General features: G+C 46.0%; 1 long non-coding RNA gene across 1 annotated transcript; it reads right to left on the bottom strand.

Annotated features, from left to right (window-relative positions):
• Window positions 1-60: 60 nt before the first annotated feature.
• On the bottom strand, window positions 61-23,706 carry LOC123280254 (uncharacterized). The gene is made up of 3 exons (XR_006519025.2): window positions 23,405-23,706; window positions 4,907-5,091; window positions 61-2,009 (listed from the first exon to the last, which is right to left on the bottom strand). It is a non-coding gene; the product is annotated as an uncharacterized lncRNA (long non-coding RNA).
• Between the last annotated feature and the right edge of the window lie 1,195 nt (window positions 23,707-24,901).

Genomic DNA, 24,901 nt, shown 5'->3' with positions numbered 1-24,901 from the left:
AACAAAACAAAAAACAGATAATACCTGGGTATTTAAATAATTCTAGACCACAAAAGAGTTGAGAGGTCTTCAATTTATTTTGTGAAGTTAGCAACAATCTTATCAACAGCTTAAGATGATAATACTGATAAAGAAAACTAGATACTGCATTTTATTTTTGAATGCAGGTGCCAGAATTCTAAATTAAATACAAGAATATAGAATACAATGATACATTAAAATAATAATTCTCTATAAACAAACAGTTTTTGTTCCATTAATGCAAGATTAGCAAATTCAAAATTTAGTAATTTTAATAAGTAACAGATGGAATAAAAATATTTATAACACTTGTTTAAGATGTAAAGAATAAAGATAAAACCCACAACCTGCAGCCATCAATCCGTTTAAGAATAGATAGCTATGCTTACATTTTTGGGGTCCCATCTACTCTGCTCTGATGCCACCCCTCCAAGCGTATCTCTTCTCACTTCCTCTTCCTTCAGAGCTATCCATTATCCTGGTCATTTTGTGTTTTTTTTCTTATTCTCCCCAAAACTCCGCAGTACATAGTTGTATATTTTAGTTGTGGGTCCTTCTAGTTGTGGCATGGGGGACGCTCCCTTAGCATGGCTTGATAACGGTGCCGTGTCCGCGCCCAGGATCTGAACCAGTGAAACCCTCAGCCGCCGAAGCAGAGCGCACGAACTTAACCATTCGGCCACGGGGCTGGCCCCTTATTTTGTGTTTTTTATTTCCTTGATTTTCTTTAGAATTTTACTATACATGTGTGTATCCTAAAAACATAGTGTTTAGTTTTGAATATTTTTAAATTTTACGTAAATATAATCCTACAGCAGGTATTTGTGACTCATCTTCATACTAAATATTGTGTTTGTGAAACTCATCTGTGTTGTTGCTTTAAGTTTATTTCATTCATTTTCACTGCTGTATAGAATTCCACCAAATGAATATACCCCAATTTATTTATCATTCTGCTCTTGGTGGAGTTTTGGTTGTATCCAGTTTCTTGCCATTATAAGCCACGCTCTATGGATACTGTCTCTCTATATTCTGCTACACATGTAACTTACAGGTGTTCTGAGGAGTGGAATCTGTTTTCTAAAGTACAGTAGCTGCACCAATTTCCACTCTCGGTGGCAGTACACAAGAGCTCCTCCAGCTCCATCCTCACCCACACGATGTCATCAGACGTTGAGTTGTCTCCAGTTGGATGAGAGTGAAAGGCATCTCATTTTGATGCTGATTTGCATGTCCCAGATTTTTAATGAGATTAATGGTATTCAGAACTTCATTAACTCTAGTGGCTTCCTCTAATCACTGAGAGTCTAATATAAAGTGATGTTCAATCTTTTTGTCCATTTCTGTAGTGCAATTTAACCTTTTTCTAATAGTTAATTTGTAGTTAGGTACACTTGCTGAATAATAAAAATTTATCATTTATATGTGTCACCAGGATCATAGCATAGTTAAATGGCTTATCTTTCCAATTTTTACTAATATACCTTAAAAAAATCATTGAAGTTTTTAACTTAAGGGCCTAGATTTATTTTAAATTCTATATTTTCCCACGGCTGGTGAAGGAGAGGACCTCTTTCCTCCCAAACTTGCCGTTTTGGTGAGATGTGAAATTTTGGATTTTTGTCGCTTGAAAAAGGATAATTCTAATTTGCACTCTTTCATTATGAGATTATAATATCTATTGAATGATCTAAGTTTTTAACTTAATGAAATAGGAATTTTAAATCTTCCCCTTTATGGGTTTGCAATATTTTAGTCTTGTTTAAAAAGCTTTCCCATCCCCAAAGTGATAAAGATCACTTCTCATATCGTCATCTAACGGATTATAATTTTGCCTTTTGTAATTGTCTGTAATAGTTTTATAATTTTGCTCTTAAATCGAATACTGCGGTTCCTCCTGATGTCCTCAGCTCTTCACAGAAGCGTGCGTGCTAAAGAACTGGTGCTCTTAAACAGATTCATTTTCTCTGGACGCATTTCTTCAACTGCTGCAATCAAACGCAATTTAGTTAACCGAACGTCCCCAAATGGCTTTGTTTGCTTGGTTAATAATCGAGACACTTGGAAACTTACTTTGGTTGTAGCTATATCTATACCTATCTATCTACTTATTTATCTATCTACATATTTATCTATCTATCTTTCTATCTATCTATCTATAGAGAGATAATTTTTATGGGAAATCCCACTGTCATAAGGTGTTCCATTTTAAATTTTCTAGTTTTCTGCCTGTAGTTGGGAATCTGGTGATGAATGTTTAGTCTGGTAATGTCGATGCATGCTGTATTCTTCAGCACAGCTCTAGTCTCATTGCATAGCAAATAATCCACCCCACTGTGCCCTGAAAGTGTGACATTTGGTGTCTGCTTTCCTCCTCCTCTCTTGATTAACAAGATGAAGTGTACTGAAATAAAATAAAATGTCACAGGACGGCAGTACAAGCGGCACCAGAGAAGCCATGGAGCTGTGGTGCACCACAGTGGAGAGCGAGGAGACCACGCAGCTGTCACGTCACCTCTGGTCCAGTCTGCAGTTGTAGTGTAAGACCAGACACACACAGGATGACCATGCTGGGTCCCAATAAAACTGTACTTATGGACTCTGAAATTTGAATCTCGTGTAATTTTCACATCGTGAAACGTTGTTCTCCTTTTGATTTTTTAAAAATCGATTTGAAACTATAAAAGCCACATTTGGCTGCCTGAGTTACAAAAGCAGGCAGTGGGCTGGAGTTTGCCTACATCTGGCCCAGAGAGAAACTTTTCCTTCCAGAGATTTGTACAATTATGACAGCATCGGTTACTGAGTGTATTATACTTATTCTACTAAGTTGAAACTCACTACTTCATTGGACAAAAATCTACTGAGCATCTGTCATGTGTCAGGAGACATCACAATGAGAGAGGCAGACAAGACGGCTGCCTTCAGGGGGCTTTCAGTCGACTGCTCGGAGGCGTTTATGTATGAATTCTCAGAAATAGAAGATCTGTATTTGGACTTCCACTGAAATTAGTGGGCAAGATAGACAAATAAATTGCCCCTTACAAAATGATGTAAGTTTTGAGATAGAGGTAGGCACTATCGGAGCACATGAAAGCATCCTAACTCAGAATGAGATGCTACAAGAACCATGAAAATGTTCCTAGACAAGGCGAATATTGAGCTGCCTCTTGAAGTATGAGAAACACTCGTCCCAAAGTGGAGGGAGGAGTATAGTGGGAGGTGACATCTGTAAAGGGATTTAAAGGAAACAGTCAACAACATCAACCTGAACACTGGATTTTGGCACCCATTTTCATATGGTATTCTTTAGGGTCAAATGGAATATTCATTTGAAACCCAATCTCTTGTTATGCTTCTTTGGGAGGCAGATGGGGCAGCCTTGAGCGAAAATAATTTTAGCTCATACAGTAGGATAAATATCTGAGATTTACCAGGAAGAATAGAAAATAAAATAATGTGTGTGTTGCTGCAGGGAAAGTTCTGATTATCTTAAACACCATCTTACCCTCCTGCTGGGTTACAAGCTCAACAAGATGTCTCATTGCTGACAGATGCTAAAAGAGGGCAATTCCAATTACAGAGAAAATGGTTAAGTGAGTACACTGTTTCTAGCAAGTATAGTTGTAGCTGTGTCTAACTCACTTTTAGAATAGCTTTCAGATTACTATATTGAGCATCATTTTTCATATCTAGGTCTGTTCTTGTTGCAGGAAAAAGTTCATAAAGTAATCAAATTATTTGCAACATTAAGCCACATGCAGTTTTAGCTAACCTGGAATGTCACAGGGGCAATAGGATTTGCTGAGAGTAGATATTGACGCCCCTAATGACGGTGTGCTCAAGTTTTTCCACTATGCCATTTGAGACACCGTTTGAGGCATCCTTCCAAAAGGAATCTATGCATTTGCTATTAACCGCGGTTAAACTGATGAAGGGCGATGATTTCTTGGTGTAATTACTCTGAGTAAATAATTGATAAAATAGCATATGTCTTGAAGGAAATTTGGGAAAATGTCCTCCAATTCTGTTTTCAGAATGGCTGAAATACTGAGGAAGGCAAGTAAGCCCCAATAAGTGAGTCTTAAATTAGAAACTCAAATGTCAGGAACCTCGGACTGTGCTTAAGAAGGCCACCAATATTTCAAAAGAGGTATATTTGAAGGGTGAGCTCCAAATCCAGGAATTCTCCTAACTTTCTTACGTAATTCCTGTTTCAAGCTGAAGTCAGATTAGATCCTGCTCTCGGCTCACTGGAACAGCCACGAGCCAGTGGGAAAGCAGCCAATATGAATGCTTTGCGGCCTGGGGGGCTGTGAAAGCTGCCCCTGGTGTATTAGGAAGGGCTCTTGGGTGCACTGTGCTCCTGGAGGGTCTTCCCGCCCTGGGGTGTCCTGGGGCCGGGCTTCCCTCCATTAGACGGGCAGTGTACAGGGCCTTGCACGGGATTCATGCTGCCATTGGCTGCCTGAGGCCGAGATCAGAGATCACTAACGGGGCTGGGTGATCTGACCCCAATACTTTGTTCCCAATGTCTCAAACAGTTTTCACATGTGCTGTGTGTTTACTAACTCTGAGTTTATTTTGCCCAGATATTTTCCCTCTTAATCTTTTCAATCCATCTGTGTTTTATGAGCAATTAAATCCATGAACGGTTTTGGTCTGTTTCTCCTTAAATTTGTCAAAATGTGGTTTTGCTGTCTGAGCAGCATTTGATGTCAGAGAACATCCTAGAGCCCCTTGGTAACAACAAGAATTCACACTGCTAGGACGGTAAAGCAGGTCATGGGGAAAGCGTCTTGAGGTGGCTCCGGTTTCAGTCAAGGGGCCTTGCTGCTTTCTGTGCATGGAGCACCTTTCTGCCCAACAGCCAGACTGAGCCCACCTGAGCTGCATCTCGAGCCGGGTTCCTGTGCTTCCCCTCCATCACCCTGCTTACAGGTCCCAGCCCGTGCGGTGGTGCGTGGCAGCATGACCCACAGGAGGTGCCTGCGGAGGCTCATCCCCCAAGAGCCCCGGTCAGCAGGGTTGGGAGATGGTCATCAGGAGCAAAGCCTTTCACTGCCTGTCCTGGGAAGAGAGAGAAAATTAATTTTAAGCTGAATTAATTACAAAGATTTTCCTATTGTGCTTGGCTGTGATTAGAGAAAGGAGGCCTAGGCTGATCATTTAGATTTGGACCCACATTCTCTGAAACCGGAGGGTTCGACATCTCTCACAGTGAAGTCAGCCTCCAGATATGGTAAGACAGCAATAAACTGACCTGCTGGATCAAAACACACACATGCATTTCCAGTTTATGAAAGGGATAGCTGTTGATGTCATCTAGAAGGATTTTATAACGTTCGGTCAACTATCATCTTGAGCTTACTGAGTAATTGTAAATGGAGGGAAAATTGCCTTCATTTCACCTCTGATTTGTGATTGTGTGTGAACTGCTTCAGACAGGGTGCTGCTAGATAGGCTCCGTAATGCTCGTGGATGCCCTACTTCTCCCTTTAAGGAGCCCCGTCACTGCTTCCTGCAATTACACATGAAACAAGAGGATAAAAGCTCTAGAAGTGACTACTGGTCAATCCCCTCGGTTCATGGGTTAGGAAACGAGATCTAGAAAAGTTCAAGGTCTTGTCTAGAGACACTTGTGAATAATATTAGCCAAATATTTTGTAAGATTCCCCTTAAATGGGGCTTGTCTGGTGTTTTCTCTTGATTACCCTGAAGTCTTGAATTTGGAGGAGAATACTATAGAGGTGGTGTGTCTGTATCATCTCATCATATCAAGGGGTACATGATGCCACCATCACTTGCCACCTTGGGATGTCTACCTTGATCACCTGGTTAAGATGGCGTCTGCCAGGTCTCTCCACTGCAAAGTCACTATCTTTCCTTGTCCTTAGAGCAGGGCAATTCAGCTTCGCTTCCTGGAGGGTGGGATGTTGAAGAATTTGTGGACATATGTTCAAACTAACACAGTAATTAGGAAATATATTGGGGTAGAAGCTTTGAGGCTGTGTCAGTGTCCTGCTTCTCAAAGTCTTGACCTTGTCTGCAGCTATTATGACTGTGGTGATCTCATGTAATTTCCATTTCCCTCAGTCCCTGCACATTCATGGACTAGAATCATTCAGCAAGGAAGATGTGCTCCTCTTCTCCCATTTTATTCATGTATTCAATCATTTATTTATATCAATAAGGACTCATGACTATTTTATTCTCTAGGGCATAATCAAATACTACCATTATTTATTTTTGTTGCTAAAATTGTTCCCGTTTTGATAGTTGGTGGCTCTCTCAGGTTGGTTCCTTTGACATGCTCCTATCCCTGCCCCCCTCCCATTTTTAAAAAATCACTTCCTTACTTTCTACCACCACAAGATGCTCTGAGCTCATCTTACATTCTCCCTGTCCCAGCCTTAGAAGCAACCATTTCTCCAAGGAGTCCTGGTTCCTTTTATTGGAGAAAGGTGTTAGAAACCAAGCTCTGGGTGCTGGGCGTGCTCATTGCTACTAGGGTGCCACAGCTTCCAGGTCCTCTCAGCAGGCGGAGATGGAAAAAATACGTGTGTATATTAGCCATGTACACACACACAGGTTCATTTCTGTATCTATTCATTTGTACACATATTAAAATAAATGGGAGGTCGTGTTGAGATCTCTGGCTGGAATCCAGAGGACAGGGTTCACTCCAGCATCCTCCCCATGCTTATTGGTAGCTTCTTTCCCTGTAAAGTCAGAAACCCGGATCTCGTTATGTACCTTGTATTTACTGATGTGTTTAACCCTTGTCTACAGGTAAAATAGTTCCAGAATCTCTGACCCTTACTCCTGTAAGGAATAAATTACCATTGGAGTGCAGTCTTTATGAATATTCTGTTTGTCTTTGGTCTTATGGTATGCAGTCAGATAGATATTTTTAAAAATAATAACTCCCCCTCATAACCACCCCATACCTACCCTCTTATCCCCCTTTACTTTGTGCCATTTTTTCCATATCAGTTACCACATTCAGATGCATGGTATAAATTTTGCACATTTTTTAAATTGTACCATGTTCCTGACTGGGATGGGAGCTCTTTGAGGGCAGAGGACTTTGTAGGGTTGGTTCCTCGTGGTGGCCCGGCACCTAGCAGAATGCCTGCCACACATGGTGATCAACACATGGGCATTAAGTGAAGTGAGCACCAGCCTGGGTAGCCATGTGAATTCAGATGTCTGTTGAATAAAGGCAGACCCCAACGAGGATCTCATTACTTCTGCAAGTAATCTGGAGAAGTGCTGAGAATTTCTTTATTCCCCATATTTTCAGCACATCAGCTTCTTCAAGACAAGTATCAGCCATGCCACTGAAGCCTCCTAGAAGCCAGCTGACGTCCATAGCTTTGGAACCACCTACAGCACTCCCTCAGTCTGGGTTGCACGGTGGAACCCAGTGCCTGGGATCCGCTTCCAGGAAAGCCGGTCAAACTGCACTGAGACAGAGTCTAAACACTGCGATTTTTAAAAATTTGTGGTAAACTACATAATATAAAACTTACCATTAATCATTTCTAAGTGTACAGTTCAATGGCACTAAATACAGTCACATGTACATCCATATCCAGAACTTTTTCATCCTGAAAAACTGCAACTCTGTCCTCATTAAACAGCTCCCCCTTCCCCCTCCCCGAGCCGTGGCATCCACCATTCTACTTTCTGTCTTTACGACTCTGGCTCTTCTAGGGACCTTGTATACGTGGAATCACACAGCATTTGTCCTTTTGTGACCGGCTTATTTCACTGAGCATAACGTCCTCATGGTTCATTCCTGTTGTAGCAGGTGTCAGAATTTCCTTTCTTTTTAAGGCTGAATAATGGCATGGTGTGTATACACGATATTTTGTGTTTCCATTTATCTGTTGATGGACATTTGGGTTGTTTCTAGCTTTGGGGTATTGTGAATAATGCTGCTATGAACATGGCTCTACAAACAGCTGGCAGAGTCCCTGCTTTCAATAGTTTTGGGTAAGGACTCAGAAATGGGATTGCCTAAACATCGAGATTGTTCCATGGCTTTCCAGATAGTTTGAATGTGCAGCCAAGGTCGTAAATGTGTGTGCTACAGGCTTCATCCCACTGCTAAGAGGAGAGGCCGGCTGGAATGCCAGTGGTCAAGGCACTCCATTCATATTTGTTGAATGGACGAATTCCTAATGGAGAGGGCTTGGATCCCAAACAAAACAATTCATATTCCTGAAAAAAATGGAGCTGGAAGCTAAAGCTGGAGGTATTCTGACAACGGGTTTCCGGAAGTAGACATAACATCCATGTCCCACTCACAGGCCTAAAGGTCAAGCTTCCTTGCAGCTTTGCCTCCCACCCCGAAACCCCAGTCAGTGTGCCGCCAACTGCACCAGTGCACACTCTTACAACTTTTACAGGGACCAGAAAGGGGAAAAGGCAAGTGGAAAAATGTGACGCTAACTCATTCGTATCATTGTTTTAAAGATCTGCTTAACATAAATCTATCACAGTTTGGTGTCCCCCCCAAAAAGTATTTCTCAGAATCCCTTTGCAAAGAAAATTTATTGAGTAAGAACTTTGTCTTCAGCTGAACAGCAGTGTATTTCTGCTGAAACTCAACCAGCCAAAAACAACAAAAAGGAAAACAGAGAAAGGAAATGAGACGCACGTTTTCCCCATCTGCCGAGACATCTTGCCTCTCCCTGGTCTTGGTGGCAGCTCTCATGGGGTGACTCAGCCTCTAAAAGTGCCCCACAACTTGGAAAGAGCAGGGAGAAGCTTCCAGCAGGATTCGCCCCACCGCCTTCACGGGAGGGCTTGGCAGCACGCCTAAACCCGGGCTTGCCCTGAGGTGAGAGGGCACCTTCTTAACCCCGAGAGGCACCTGCCCAGCTGCTCTTCTCCTGTCGCTGTCTTGCCCCTCAGCAGGGCCCCAGAGGGGGAGCTGGCAGCCTCCAGGAGGCCTCCCTTCCTGCATCTCAGGCCAGAACCTTCTAGTTCCTAGGAAAGAGACCTGAGGAATTGCACCACCGGCCAGCAGAGGCCGAGTCGGGTGCACGCTTCCTGTCCTGTTGCTCTGAGCTCCGCTGCTCAGAAGCCCTGTTCCACCTGGAGAAGGAGTGTCTGAACTGAAAGGAGGGAGTGGGTGGAGAGGGGGGGCTCCGATCCGTGTGTCCAAGCCAGGTGCCTGCCTGCACACCGAGAGCGGGGCGTGTCCCGTGGTAAATCTAGGTGGCTGCTGCTCCCGGGGGTCTCAAGGTCATCGTTCGGTGCCATGACAGCCATTATGCTGCAACAGCTGGGCCTGCGTCGCCACATGTATGTTGCCCCACTGCGGCCAGCTGCGCAGGGCGAGTGGGCGCGGCCCGGCAGCCAGGAGTCGAGTTGCTCACGTTTGCTTTCTCTTCCAACACTAGGATGGATGTGGCTCTGGCTGCGAATGGCCCCCTGCCCCAGACACACGCCCAGGCCTCTGTCCCTCTCTGTCTGTCTCTGTGTCTCTCTGTCTCTGTCTCTGTCTCCCACTCTTTCTCTCTGCCTCTGTCTATCTTTCTTTCTCTATCTCTGGCTCTCTCTCTCTCTCTCTGCCTTTGTGTCTCTCTGTCTCTCTCTCTGTCTCTCTGTCTTTGTATCTCTCTCAGTCTCTCACTCTTTCTCTGTCTCAATCTCTCTCTGTCTCTGTCTCTCTCTCACACACACATGCCCACCCTTACCTCTTGATGCATTTTTTGCGTTCCTTCTCTAACTACCTGCATGATAGGAAACTGGGACAAGAAGAGCATGGAAGGAGGCCACTCTGTTCTCTCTTTATCCGCAAGCTGCCTGCCAGGCCCCGATTTATTCCTCTAGGCCCCGTAGTCCCAACTGGAGCCAGCTGGGTGCAGGTGGAGTCCTGCTCCCACTCGAACCTTGCTGGCCCAGGATTTCCTTCTGGAGAGCAGAGTGGCTGCGCCGTATCCTTAAGTCGTGAGCCATGCCCCATCACTCTGCTTCAACTGTGGCCACCGTTAGTAGTGAGACTGTGATTTATAATAAGAAGTATATGAATGTTTAGTCCTTGTCCCCTGTCTGGCAGAGAGCTCCTAAAAGTCTTGGAATTTCCTAAGTGATGACAACAACAAAGGGGTCTCTCGTTGCGTTAATGGGGTGAATTTTGGAAATCCCCTAGGTCACCTAAGGAGGCTCTGGCTGCCAGGGGAACCAACTATGTGATTAGATGGTTGGAACTTTCAGTCCCACCTCCAATATCCATGGAAAAGGGGCTGGAGGTTGCGTCCATTGCCAAGGCCAACGGTTTAATCAATCATGCCAACTGAGGAAGCCTCCATAAAAACCCAGAACGATGGGGTTTGGAGAGTTTCCTGTTCGGTGAACACGGAGAGATCCAGGGAGAGTGGCCACCTGGAGAGGGCATGGGCGGTCCTTGACCCTTCCTCATGCCTTGCTTTATGCACCTCTCCGTCTGGCTGTAACTAAGTGGATATCCTTTCATAATAAACTGGTGATCTAGGAAGTACAATGTTTCTCTGAGTTCTGTGAGCCACTCTAATAAGTTAATCAAATCCAAAGGAGGGCGTCATGGGAACCTCCCATCTACAGCCCTGAAGCTCAGGTGACACCCCGGACTTACGAATGGCATCTGAAGCAGAAGGAAGTCCTGTAGGCTGAGCTGTTAACCTGTGGGGTCTGCTGCTGTCTCCGGGTAGACGGTGTCCTAACCAAGCTGCTCGGTGGTGTGAGGAATACCCGCCAACACCAACGAGAATTGGGTGCAGAATCCTTTTAACTACCCAGAGGGGATAGAGTGGCCACCCTGCTTTCTGAGGGCCAGATGAGAGGAGGAGGAGGGAAAGAGGAAGACGACTAGCGTCTATTGACCACCTAGCACAATGGCTTCCAAATGCTTTTGTCTACAATTCTCAGTAAGAAATGTATTTCACAACGCAAACCACATCATGGGTATGATAGCTACAACCGAAACAAAAATTTCATGGAAAAGTTTGCTCTTGCTATGTATGGTAAAGAAAAAATATAACAAATATCAAATATGACTTTGCGAAGATTTAAGTTCAAGTCCCCAGTAAATCACTTAGAATCAACAACAACACAAATCTTTTAGAATGGTGGCTGATTGAATTGATTTTCCTTCCATCTAATGGGTGGCAACCCACATTTCCAAGCCACCAGCCTCATCGTGTGCCAGATGCTAGATGCTGGGCACGGCTCATTTAACACCCACCAACTATATTTGGGAAATATTAATAGTTCCACTTTTCAGATGAAGAAACTGAAAGCTCAGTGGGCGTAAGTGACTTGGAGAAATCCTCTGCCTAATAAAAGCTCATTCTTGTTCCACTGTCTCAGCATGGATGGCAGGAGCGGACAGCTGGCCTGCCCGGGAGTCCCAGGGGCTTTCTGGAGCTGGGTCTGCACAGGCCTTCACTGGCAGTAGCTGCTCTTCTGAAGCCTGGACCAGGGATGCTGAGCAACCTCTTAGCAGCAGCCTCTTTGCACCTGCGCAGAGCATCACTGGTGGATGCTCCGGTACTCCATGCTGGACCAAAGATCCCGTGACAGCTTCTTTGGCACCTGCTCTGGTTTGGTTTTGGCTTGGCTTTGCTTTCTAACTGGCAAGGTCTGTAGTGCTGCAGGCTTGACCCTGATCTTTCAAGTGGAATATTCCCGAATTCGAGACTGGGCTGACAGTAGCCCTCCACTTCTCCATAGAACTTGCTCTTCCAGGGGTCTGGCAGGAGCGGGCGCTGGTCCCGTCCACTGCATCTTGCTCCTGAGCAGTGTGTCAAATAAACCTGCACAGAGGCGCTCTCTTCCTCAGATTTCAGCTTTTCCATCTGAAACCTGGTTTAAGGAGAGAAGCTGAAATTATCTGAGTCCCTTCCTTTCTTTCTCTGTTCCCTCCAAATATATCTATTTGGATCACACTTTGTGTCCGTTAATGTTCTGGGCCTAAGAAGAAGGACAGAAAAGAGCAGATAACACAGTTCTGGTCCTTAAGTGGATGAGGAGCTTGTTCAGTGGTTCTCAAACTTTAGCTTGTTTAGGAACCCATTCGGATGCTTGTTAGAACACAGATTGTGGCCCCACCCCAGAGTTTCTGACCCAGCAGGTGTGGGATGGGCCAGAATTTGCATTTCTAACAAGTTTCCAGTTGCCTCTGCTACAGCTAGTCTGGGGACCCCACTTTGAGAACCACAGCTCTAGTTCAAGAATGTTCCCTGCGTGGAACATCTCCAGACTGATCTGAAGCCTAGCTGGTGCTCTCTGGGCTCCTGGCTGGTAGAAAGTTTACGTGGTCAAGGTCAGCCTGCACTGAAATGTGTCTGCAGCTGCTATCCAATACTCCTTCCCTTTTTCAAAGGCTTGTTGCCTCAGAGAAGCTGGATGCAGGTGATTGGCAGGTCCCCGGAGCGCACTCTCAAACCTGCTGATGCACGTCCCGTCTGTCAGAGCATATGCTCCGAACCCCGCAAGCCTCCCACCAGGAGCTCGTTATTTACAAATCACTGAGCCGGCAGCCGCAGACGGCTCCTCTTGGCTGCCGCTCTGTCTCTACGGGCAGTGCCCGTCTGACAGGTGCCACCCAGCCCCACCCAGGTCCTTCTCCCCGGCGCCGCCCCATTACCTGTGGACGCTCCCAGAGATCTCTGCCCAGAAAGGCTCTGCTGGGCTTAGTAAACTCTTGGCAAAATATGCACTTAGAGCTCTCTCTGTTTTTGTGGTAAATTGTTAGTTACAGTGAGGACTACACCCCATGCAAAGTCAATCTTCTCTTTTAGTGTTGAACATTGGACAGAAACGTCTTCGAATCAAGCCAAATCAGCAAGTGCCTGCTGAGTACGTTTGGATGTATGCAGTCCCCACGGGGTCTGTGACACCAGAAGCCCAGGGCTCCACGGTCTTCCTGATTCCGAAGGCATCTGGAGATTCTGGAGCGTCTGTGGAGAATGCCAGCATGTGCTCGGCAGCTGCTAGGTTTTGGGCACACCATGGCCATTTTTTTCCACCTTCGCTTTGATTGTTGCTGGTATTAGGTCACATGAACACTATCTTTGCTAACATATAATTATTATCTGAACGAGCAGAAAAAATATTGAGCAAGAGGGAAAGGCACGGTTTCTTTTTCTGTTCAGTGTTCCAACAAGATTGCGATTTTTCTGAGAGTGAAAACCATCTATAAGCTGGCCTGTGTGCACTCAGCTCACACACACACTCACCCGGGCAAGACATCACAGAGCGGTCGGAAACCCTGATGTCTCGCTTCAGGCCAACAATTACCCCGAAGTCTCGGAGGCCCAGTGTCTTTCTGACGATTGCTTTTTCTCTGACCGAGCGAGAAAATAGGATGGGCTTTGCTCCGTGGTTCTGCTGTTGAAGACGTCACCTTGAGGGAGACGCTGCACCCTGCAGCCATGCATCACTAGGTGGCTTTTCTGGAAGTAAATCCAGTGCTGTCCCTGAGCTTGCAGCCCTTGCAGACCTGCCCCTATGGCTCCAGAAAAGGGTGGAGAAGAGGACAGAGGAGCGTTTCTGTAGGCATGTGTCCATCTTAAAGAGAGCCCGTGTGCTAGCCTGAAAGCCTCATGGCACACTGGGAGCCCCGGAGGCAGCAGGCAGTGTGGAGCTGCCTTTCTGGGGCAACAAGCTCCTGTCCCACTAAAGGTAGTGTCTAGAGTCTCCCCAGAATTCCAGTGCACGCAGATGTGTCCCAACAGAGGCTGTCACCTGCAGCCTGAGCCTGGGGGAAGGAAACCGGATACCTGTAGCCTGTGACACAGATAGTCAAGGACCAAGGTCACGTTCCCTGGGAGCAGCGTGGGGCGTTTCAGAGCTGCAAGGTCCCTGCTGCAGCCTGGCTCTGGGTCCAGTGGGGTGTGGGGAAAGCCAAAGCTGTGTCCCTGGGCAGAAGAGCCAGTGTCTTTCACAACCGAAGGAGAGCTGGCTCCAGAAGGCCCAGTCCAGGGTGAAAGGGCAACCTGGCACAGTGGCCGTGGCCCAGAATATGGGTGACCCAGCACAGCCCCGTCTCCCAGGCTCTGAAATAAACAAAGGCAGCAGGACAGGACACAAGGCCACCCTGGGGCAAATTTCTCCGTGTTCCCATGGGAGCACAGTCTGGTGTGGATGCCCAGCTCTGCCACAACAGCCTGGTTTCAGCTGTTCACCTCTGGCTAGCCCAGGGTCCCCACAGCAGGAACCTGCAGAACAGAACGGGACTGCACAGGGGCCGCTGGCACTGGGAGCGCTGATGCTTGGCTCTTGGTTTCACTCAGTCCTCGATGGATGGTGCAACTGGCAGAAAGACCCGGGGCCTCTGGAGTGCCAGCCGAGCTCCTCGGGGCTGTTGGAGGGCGGGGAGGAGACCTGGCCATCAGCCAGGCTGAGGAGCCTGGGGCCCTTCTCTGAGAGGTCCACACGGAAGCATTGTCACCACTAACATCATGTCCAGAAACTGCATTTGCGCCTTTAGTTTACAAAGCCTTCCGGGTCACACTGTCTCGTTTAACTCTGGTAGCACCGCAGGGGCCGGTGGGGTATTGTGGCCCGTTTTACAGATGGAGAAAGCCCTGGGGCAGACCTCCTCTCTGGGGGGCCAGGCCCTCTCATCCACATGGCATCTGCGTGTGTCCGCACCCTTCCTTTCTTCCCAGGAATTTTTTGTCTACAAACCAAATAATATTTTAATCTGGAAGACTTTATCAGCTCCCCCTCCCATAACATTCTTATCAGAGGCCCCAGGCAAGAAGATTAGGGCTGGAGTTTTCCATTTCCAAAGAAGATCAGCGAAGTGATGCTGGCACCCCTGGCTGCTGGCTGCCAGCAGAGGGTCAGCAGCTGAGGGCAGCTCCCACAAAGGGAACCAAAGGGAACCAAAGGGAGTCTAGCATTCACCCATCCACACGCAGGGGTGGGGCTGCGGCACCCCACCATTACCTCCCTTCCCCACACAGTGGGAACCCTACAAATCCGTTTAAAAGGATGACACACGGCCGGTGCCGGTGACAGCAAAGGAGCCTAGTGGAGAAAAGCAGACAGCCCTCCACCCCCGAGGAAAATAGAAGCCACACTCTAGCAAGACGCCTGTGCCCTCAGCAGTAGCCGAGTGGGCACACCTGAGCCAGCGACCAGTGCGGGGGTGCTAGTGTCTCCACATGCACAGTGTGCTCTGTGCTGCTGCTGTGGCAGTGAGGACTGCCCGTGTCATTATCCCTCCTTCTTACGTGAGCAGCACAGAGCTAGGTGCAGCGCCCCAGGACAGGCTTCCTTCCAGTGCCATCTACAGGGCAGTAGGCCATTTAAAAGACCCGTGCTTCACACACGCACAGACACACACACAGACACTCATACACAGACTGCAAACAGACACACGCGGTCATACACAGACACAGCTACACCACACACTTACACACAGATACACACACCACGTGCATACACAGACTCCACACACACACACACTCAGACACACACTCATACTTACACAGATACGCACACCACACACATGCACGGACACCACACACACAGATACACACACACACGTCCACAGAAGATACACACACCACGTGCATACACAGACACCACACACACACAGACACGCATATGTACACAGATGCACACACCACATGCATACAGACACCACACGCACACAAATACACACACAGACACGCTCACACGCCCACACTTAACAAGAGGCGTTTCAACTGTGAGTTTCTGCTGCCACCTAGAGGTGCAGCTGTGGAAGAAGCGGGTGAAGGAATGAAACCACCTTGAGACCTTAAAACAGGATCCTTGCAACCATGAGCAACTGCTTATGTGTCAAAGTCAAGGGTGAGAGACGTTCCAGTTAGAGAAGGGAGATCTGTGTTACGTGGAGAAGGAATCTACAGTCTGGATTTAGCAGAATCTACTTTCCACTCTTGAGCTCCAAAAATCACACCCTGTGTACATGTGCACATATGTGTGTGCACGCATGAGTGCGCCCACACGTGTGTTCATGTGATCACGTGTGTGCAAATGTTTGTGGTTCCTGGGCAGGCATTCTTGTCCGAAGAATCCCACCAGAGGAGAGTTCCAGCAGTTGTGGGGGAGGCTCGGGAGAAGGCCATGGGAGGGGGGGATGGCCAAGGTGAGGTTGTAAGTGTGCAATGAAGTAGAGCCCGCTGACGCTCTGGCTTCCAGACCCACCGGTCAGGAAACCCTTACTGATCGCTTTAAACAAAACTCTGTCTGAAAGGCCTGAGCATGGCTCTCTTTGTCTCCACAAGGCTCTAGTGTCCAGCCAAGATAGGGGACCAGGTCTACACCAGGGGCCAGCAAACTTCTTTGCGGGTCATCCAGTTTCTGTTGAAACTACTCAGCTCTGCCTGTGTCCCCTGGAAGCAGCCACAGACATTCCATAATGAATGGACAGCGCTGAGTTCCAACCAAACTTTATTGAAGGACACTGGAATTTGAATTTCATGTATTTTTCATTTGTCTTGAAATATTATTCTTCTTTTAACATTTTCTCATTCATTAAAAAAAAAAAAAAAACATTCCCGGATCACAGGCCGTGCACCAACAGGGTGTGGTGGATTTGGTCCGAGGGCTGCAGGTGCCACCCCATAATGTCCGTCAGTGACGCTGGGATGAAGCTGTGTGTGCAATGCACAGCTAACTGGATGTTTCCCATCTCTGGGGAGTGGTGGTCTCTAACACCAGCAAAGTTACTGATATTTTATTATTGATGTTTCTATGTACACATAGGACCCATTCTCATTCTTTACAGCACGTCTAATAGGCAGCTATTTTTTTTCTGCCAAGGGGGATAGTGAAGCAAAGTTCCAGGTTAAGCTTTCTTGATGATCTCATCCATAATTTGAAGCCATAGACCATCCAGACAGCAGTGTCCTTTAATCTACGGCTCAGAGAGGGGATTAGCATGACAACTTGGAGATGGGTTACTTGTGGTCTTTCTTTGCCTTTTCTCTTCTCTTTTTTCTTTTGTGGCTGAGGATTGTTGCTTTGAAGACTTAGAGATCAGCAAGGCTGTAGAGACATTTTTGTGCTGCTACTTACCCCCTTGATAAAGTCTGCAGGCGATGGGAGAATGACGTTGAGATGTGTGGGCATACGGTGGACGTGCGCGGCTGCAAGGGGTGGAGGTGGAAAGGCTTGCTGAAGTTTGGGTTTAAGAACCATGTGCTCTGAGTTTTCTCTCTAGGAACTATTAGAATTGTCTGTTTTAAGAGTTTCAGTCAACTTTTAAGGATGGTAGTTAATTGCATCTTTCATCTAACTCAATCAAAAGTGTGAAAATAAGCAGTTAGGTTTTAAAACATAGTTTTCTTCATCTATTTTTTCTTTTTAATTAGAGGTACATTTTTTGGCCTTTTGCTTATAAAACTTTGCTTTGTCAGATTGTATTTCCTTCATTAATCTTCACTACACCTGAATGTGAGGACATGGGACTAGAGGTGCGGTTTCCATTTTCAGATGGAATAAGAGAAGTTTGAGGAGCTACCAAGTATCCTTATGAGTCTAGTTATTTTTTTACCAGATGACCTCAGAGTTCCTTCCACTTCTAATATAAAATTTCACCGTTTTCTGAATGTGATACTGAATTCTTTCAAAAAGAAGGTGGATCTCACTTTGCGCCTTAAATCTGCAGCATGGTAATGACGACATGCAGTTTCCTCCACATAACTTTTCCGTTAAATAACACTCATTACAGCAACACCTGCCGACAGCATTTTGAACCAGATTAGAAAGGATCTTAGCGATTCTTCAACAATCCAGTCCTGCAGACGTCTCTCCATCTTTGAAGGCTCCGCATCTCTCCCCAGGGGTCAAATCTTTGCTGGTTTCCTATTATGGGCTGAATGGTGTCCCCCCGACAATTTGCATGTTGAAGCGCTAACCCCCAGTGTGACCGTATTTGGAGATAGGAGAGAATTAAGGTTAAGGGGTCGTGAAGGGGGCTCTGCTCTGATAGGACTGCCATCCTTATAAGAAGAGACACCGGAGATCTCTCTCTCTGCAGGCACAAGGAAGAGGCCAGGTGAGGGCACAGGGAAAAGGCGGCCGTCTGCAAGCCCAGGAGAGAGGCTTCATTAGAAACCAACACCTTGATCTCGGACTTCAGTCTCCAGAACTGGGAGACAATAAACGTCCGCTGTTAAAGCCTGCTGTTCTGTGGTGGTGTGTTATGGCCGCCCTGGTTCACCTCCAAACTGTTCTCTGTTAGCTGTGTACGTTTGCTCTGAAAAAGTTATTTCCTTCGAGCTCAACCCTAAGCAAAGCCCTTGCACATGGCCTCTGTCTCCTTGGCAACACTTGTCAGCTCTCCCCAGAGGTGGCCTCCTCTGCCACTCTTGCTGCTTCCCATCTCCAGGCCCAGGGTTGCCCTCCAGGCGGTGGGGCACATTTCCATGCACAACAGAATTACTTGAGACGTTCTCTCAAAAAGATGGATGCCAGGGTTGGCCTAGTGGCATAGTGGCTAAGTTTGCATGCTCCTCTTCAGCAGCCCAGGGTTCACGGGTTCAGATCCTGGGCACAGACCTACACATCACTCACCAAAACATGCTGTGGCAGTGTCTCATGTACAAAATAGAGGAAGGTTGTCACAGATGTTAGCTCAGGGCCAATCTTCCTCACCAAAAAAAAAAAAAAGAGAGAGAGAGAGGCCCCAAGTGACTTGAATGCCCTGCTGGTTGTGAGTGCCCTGCGCCCTCCCTGGGCAGGTCTCAGCCCTGGTTGCACTGTGACAGCCTGCAGCAAGATCTCAAAATCATTCATGCCTGCTGTGCCTGGGTACAGAGTGGCTCCTAAAGACGCCCATCTCCCAACCCCTGAAACCTATGAATATGTCACCTTCCACGGTGAAAGGGACTTCGCAGATGTGATGAAGTTAAGGACTTTGAGATGAGGCGATGATCCTGGCTTACCCAGTAGACTTGATGTCATCACAAGGATCCTCATAAGAGGGAGGCAGGAGGATCAGAGTCAGAGAAGGAGACGTGACGACAGAAGCAGGGGTCAGTGTGAGGAAGGTCCGTGAGCCAAGGACAGAGGCAGCCTCTAGAAACAGGTAGACGAAGGAAGTGGATTGCTGCTCAGAGCCTCCAGAAGGAATGCGGCCCTGCCAACACCTAGATTTCAGCCACTGGGACTGATTTTGGTCTCTGTCTTCCAGAACCGTAGGATAATAAATGTGTGCAGTTCTAAGCCACTTAGTTTATGGTAATTTGTTAGGTTGACAATAAAAAACAAATGTACTTGTGATTCTACCACAGGACCTTGAAACCAGAACATTTGTCCAGCACTCCTTGCTCTCTGCTCCCCTTTTTGTGGAACATCTTAGTTTGTAATCTAATTTGTATTAATACTAACTTAATTTCCATAGTCAACAAAAACTTTGTGCCTATATATTCCTCCTGTCCCTCCCTTTATTCTGTTATTGTGACAGATTAGATCTTTACACATTGTGTGCCCATCAACCTGGACTTACGATTATTCCTTCGTGTGGTGTTCTTTTAAGTCAGAATGGGAAAAAGGAGTTACAAACAAAAAGTGCATTCATGCCATCTTTTCTTTTTCTTCTTCTTTTCTTTTTCTCCCCAAAGCCCCCTGGTACATAGTTGTATATTTTTAGTTGTGGGTCCTTCTAGTTGTGCATGTGGGATGCTGCCTCAACATGGTCTGATGAGTGGTGCCATGTCCGCACCCAGGATCTGAACCAGCGAAACCCTGGGCCGCCGAAGCAGAGCATGCAGACTTAACCACTCAGCCACAGGGCTGGCCCGCCACTTTTTATTTTTACCTACGTAGTTCCCTTTATCAGTGCTGTTTATTTCTTAGTGTGGAGTTGAGTTACTGTCCAGTGTTCTTCCATTTAAGCCTGACGTGCTCCCTTCTGTATCTCTTATAGAGAGGGTCTGTTCGTGAAAAATTCACTCAGGTTGTTTCTTATCTCAGCATGCCTTAATTTCTCCTTCATTTTGAAGGGCAGTTTTGCTGAATATAGAATTCTTCCTTAACAGCTTTTCTTTTCAGCCCTTTGAGTATGTCCTTTCACTGCCTTCTCACCTCCACTGTTTTAGATGAGAAATCAGCCATTGATGCTATCGAGGGTCCTTTGTACATGATGACCAGCTTCTTTCAAGATTCCCTCTTTGTCTTTGACTTTTGTTACTTTGATTATGTTGTGTCCAGGTGTGCATCTCTTTGAGTTTGTTCTACTTAGATTTCACTGAGCTGCTTGGATGTGTAAATTATTGTTGTTTATCAAATTTGGGGAGTTTTCAGCCATTATTTCTTCAAAGGTTCCTTCTGCCTCTTTCTTGCTATTTCTTCTGACTCCCAGTCTGTGTATGTTGGCACACTTGAGGGCATCCCACAGACCTCCAAGGCCCTGTTCATTTTTCACTTTTTTCTTTGTTACAGAATGAATAAGCTCAATTAACGTATCTTCAAGTTTGCTAATTCTTTCTTCTGCTGCCTAAATCTGCTGTTGAACTCCTCTAGTGAACTCTCCATTTCAGGATTGTACTTTTCAACTCCAGAATTTCCATTTGGCTCTTTTTCATAATTTCTCTTTATTAATGTTCTCTACTACGTAAGACGTCATTCTCAGACTTTCCCTTGGTTCTTTAAGCATAGTTTCCTTTAGTTCTTTCTGTACATTTGAAATAGATGATTCGAAGGTTTTGTCTAGTAGGTTCTATGTCTAGGCTTCCTTGTGGGCCATTTCTATCAACAGCTTTCTTTCCCCCCCTTATATGAGCCATACTTTCTTGTTTCTTTTCCTGGCTCATAATCTTTTTGTTGAAAACTGGACATTTTAGATAATATTATTTGGCAACTCTGGAAATCAGAATCTGTCCTCTTCCCAGGGTTTGTTGTGCTGTTTGTTGCTTTGTGGTTGCTTGTTTTGTGATTATTTTGAGTTAATAATATAAAATCTTTTTGGTCACTGAAGTCTCTGCTCGATTAGTATAGTGATCAGCTAATGATTAGACAGAAGTCTCCTTAACTGCTGGGAAGCAATATGTCTCCCAGTCTTTGCCAAGGGGCTCTGTGTGCAAATTGGGGAATGCTTTGAACATTCAACCAGGCAGCTGGCAGCTCTGCCTCGCCTTTTCTTTCTGTTGGCACAGAGCCTTAAGGTCATCCAGAGGTGATAGCTTAGGGGTTCTTAAGGACTTTCCTGAGGCTGCACACCACCCTATGTATATGCATGGCCTTCTAGATACTTAGAAATATCTTAGAGCTTTCTTAAACCTCCCATGGACATCTCATTCTCCAGTTTTTATTTTTAAGCTTTTTGGTTAACCACTTGCTTGTCCAATTGCTTTCCACTGCCTTAGGCAGCTGCAATGCTCCATGATTGCCTCGGAATGTTTTAGACAAACATTCGTGAGGAAAAGCCTGCTGGTACGGCACAAATTTTGAGTCAAGTAAAATGGAGAGAAGACTTGTGAGTGAGTCTTCAAAGGAACCCCCAGACAGACCTCCACTCTGCTCCCTCCAGTGCCTGCAGGCTGCTTGTTTTTCCCCTGATCACAGGCTGGTGGTTTTTAAGGGCACTGTGGAGCTTGGGAGAGGAGAGATGGAATAAAGCAAATTAAAATGCTACAAGACTTATTTTTAACAGGATTTGGTCCTTTTTCTTGAAATGACCTTTAGTTAATTTCCAGAGTTCTGAAAAAGTTGATTTTGACCATTCTTGCCAGTGGTCTCATTGCTTTTATGAAGGTGAGGGCTTTCAGAGATCCTTACTTGTCATTCTCCCTGACATCACCAGGTAAAGTTAATTTTAATGCTGCATTTTATATGTAAAATTATATTAATATAATAGCCACATTTCAAATGCTTAATAGCCACATGTGGCTAATGGCACCATATTGAACAGCACAGATTTATGTCATAGTTTTATATGTGCTGTTCAGTATGTTCCACTCTGCTTGATCAATATTAAATAGAGAATGCAGAGAATGAGCAGTTCATTAGGTCACAGGAAGCCACATTGTATAAGTGGTCAATGGCAGAAGTCCTCTGAAGGCAGCCTGTATGCACGTTATAAAGTGTGTGTTTTTAGTATAAGTCCTTTGACCTGGAAATGGAAAGAGGAAGCAGAACGCAAAAGAAAAAACAAGCACTCCCAGTAAAATATTAGGACTAACTGGTGGGGGCAAGTTAGATTATTTTCAGAAATATTCAGACATTGCCCTTCGCCTCCAAGGAGGAGCATACCTCCCTGGTCCACTGATGTTGGTTTGGTCACGTGAGTTGGGATGTTAGCATTCACGACACGGCAGAGACTTGCAGCGTGCTTGCACGGTTGGGCTCCTGTGCCTGGGATAACCTGCTGGTCCAGGAATAGGATGTCTGCCCAAGCCACTTCACCCCAATTAAGCCCAGCCCATGTTAGTTTACTCCAGTCAGTGCACAGATGTGTCAGATCTCAATACATATGATTGTATGCTACTGAAATTTTGAGGTTGGTTGTTATGCAACATTACTGTTGCAATAACTAGCTGATATAACTGACGACTGAAGACCAGTAAAATAAAAAGTATACTCTGAAATGATATTGTAAGTCAATGAGCAAACAGGCAAGTCAGCTTTGCTGCGGCAACAAGCAACTCCCTTTTCCAGTGACTTAAACCGGCCAGTGTGTCTTTATTCCTCACTGGGTTTGCAGGTTGGCCCTGGCAGTCCTACTGCAGGGGGCAGGTGGGCAGAGGGCAGATTCTTACGTCTTTCCCAGCTGGAGGAAGAGCCACTCTCTGGACCAGAGGATTCCCACGCAGACAGTGGGAGCACACAGGCTGAGCCAAACAAGCAAGTGTGTTTACGTCTTTGCTCAGACAGGCAAATCCACAGCCACATACGCTGCAGCAAGCCAGAGCAAGTCACTGAACCCGTCGCTTATGGTACAAGGGCTTGCATCTTCCCCGGCAGGTTGGGGATGCGGGAAGCGGAGCAAATATTTCCTGGGCAAGAATACAATCTCCCACAGAGAGTCATGTAGCTGTTTAGTTAGCAACTCTTCACAAACAGCTTGATTACCACAAATGAGACATTATTATAGACATGATTTAAGAATAATAATAATAATATTAATATCTAACACTGTTTTCTTGGAGTTTCACTGAGGTCCATTTATTCTCAGAAATTCTCTGTAAGGTGAAATGCATATGTAGGAGAAAGAATGAGTGAAAGGCATGGTAAGAAGAGCTGGGACGAAATGGAGTGACTCACCCTTCTTTTCTATATCCTGGTTCATCTGGATGAACAAGTTTGCTTTCTGATTTATAACAGGGGCATGCGGCCAGGACAAACTGTCTGTCATCTTAGTCCCCGAAAGCTGCTGTCATCTTACCGTATCTGTGGTGGCTTCTTTTGCAGGGTTCCTGGAAGGATGATATCAGCTCTGCTGTTTCATAGAGTGACTTGCACTGGGCGGGCCCTGACGCAGCCCGGCAGCATCCTTCGCTTCGTGGCCAGGGCAGCTGCGGCATAGGACCGTCAGCCCAGCAGCCTCCCCTGCCAAGTGCCTGTCAGGGACCCCGTGGAAAGGCAGAGTCGAGGGGCAGGGAAAGAGGAGTTATCGAGGGGGCAAGCGAGGAGAGAATCCAGAAGAGTGATGATGAATATGTCTCTTGGAATGTGAAACCACATTTGTACTTCCCACAAGCATGACTCAGCGTTTCATCCAGCATAGCTCTTTGCTGTGGTGTTGCCTCTAATTTGGCTTTGCCATTATCCTAGTGGTAGTTAGGAAAAATTTCCCTTGTTTTTATTTAGCATTATAATCAGAGTGCACTGATATCAAAAGGCCATGTCAAGTGCAGAATATAACTTTAAAACAGTGTCCTAAATCAGAATGCTCAGCCTGTTTTCCTCTTATATGAATAAGTTCTTGTAGATGAAAAAAATAATTTGAGTCGGGCCAGCACGGTGGCACAGCGGTAAAGTGCGCACATTCCGCTTCGGTGGCCCAGGGTTTACCAGTTCGGATCCCGGGTGTGGACAAAAGCCATGCTGTGGTAGGCATCCCACATATAAAGCAGAGGCAGATGGGCACAGATGTTGGCTCAGGGCCAGTCTGCCTCAGCAAAAAGAGGGGGATTGTCGGCAGATGTTAGCTCAGGGCTGATCTTCCTCAAAAAAAAAATAAACACATAAAAATAAATAAATAATTTGAGGAAGGACTCCAAGTTCCTCTTCCCATTTCCAGGCCTGCCAGTGTAGTGCCTCTGCCATAATTGTCTAAACTTTGTGTCTGCACATTACTTGGCGGTCGATAAGGCTGTTGAACATGTGGACCTCAGCCCCAGAAGCTACTCTTCTCCCTAAAGGTATTTTAAGACTCTCTCACATCACTGTTTTAAGACAGGGACCTTTGAATGAAATATGTACAGTTATAGGTGTTCTCATCATTTTGATGACTGACTTAGTTGTGAATGCATTTATTTACAGTGAAGCGGTATCCTCCATACAGTCACATTGATACGTTCCTCCTTTATGTAGGAGCTTCCTTGGAGGTGCTTTTGGTCAAGGAGGTTTTCTGACTTGGGAAACTGGCAGCAGCTGCTTATCAGAGCTCAGGTGTTAATACCATGTGAATAAAAAAGGAAGTAAGAAAGGCCTTGAGTTTGATCAAATATTCATCTATTTTTTATCTTATGGTAAAATCAATTAACAGAAGATCTACCAGCTTACCAGATTTTTAAGCGCACAATACAGTGTCGTTAAGCACATGCACAGTGTTGTGCAGCGGATCTCATCCCCCTGCGTAGCTGACACTTTAGACCCATTGATCAGCCACTCCCCATTCCCTGTCCCCCAGCCCCTGGCAACCACTATTCCACTCTCT

The sequence above is a fragment of the Equus asinus genome, chromosome 23, assembly GCF_041296235.1.
Source record: "Equus asinus isolate D_3611 breed Donkey chromosome 23, EquAss-T2T_v2, whole genome shotgun sequence".
Taxonomy (NCBI): Eukaryota; Metazoa; Chordata; class Mammalia; order Perissodactyla; family Equidae; genus Equus; species Equus asinus.
The sequence above is the reverse complement of the archived record's forward strand: the minus strand, read 5'-3'. Positions and strand labels throughout refer to the sequence as shown.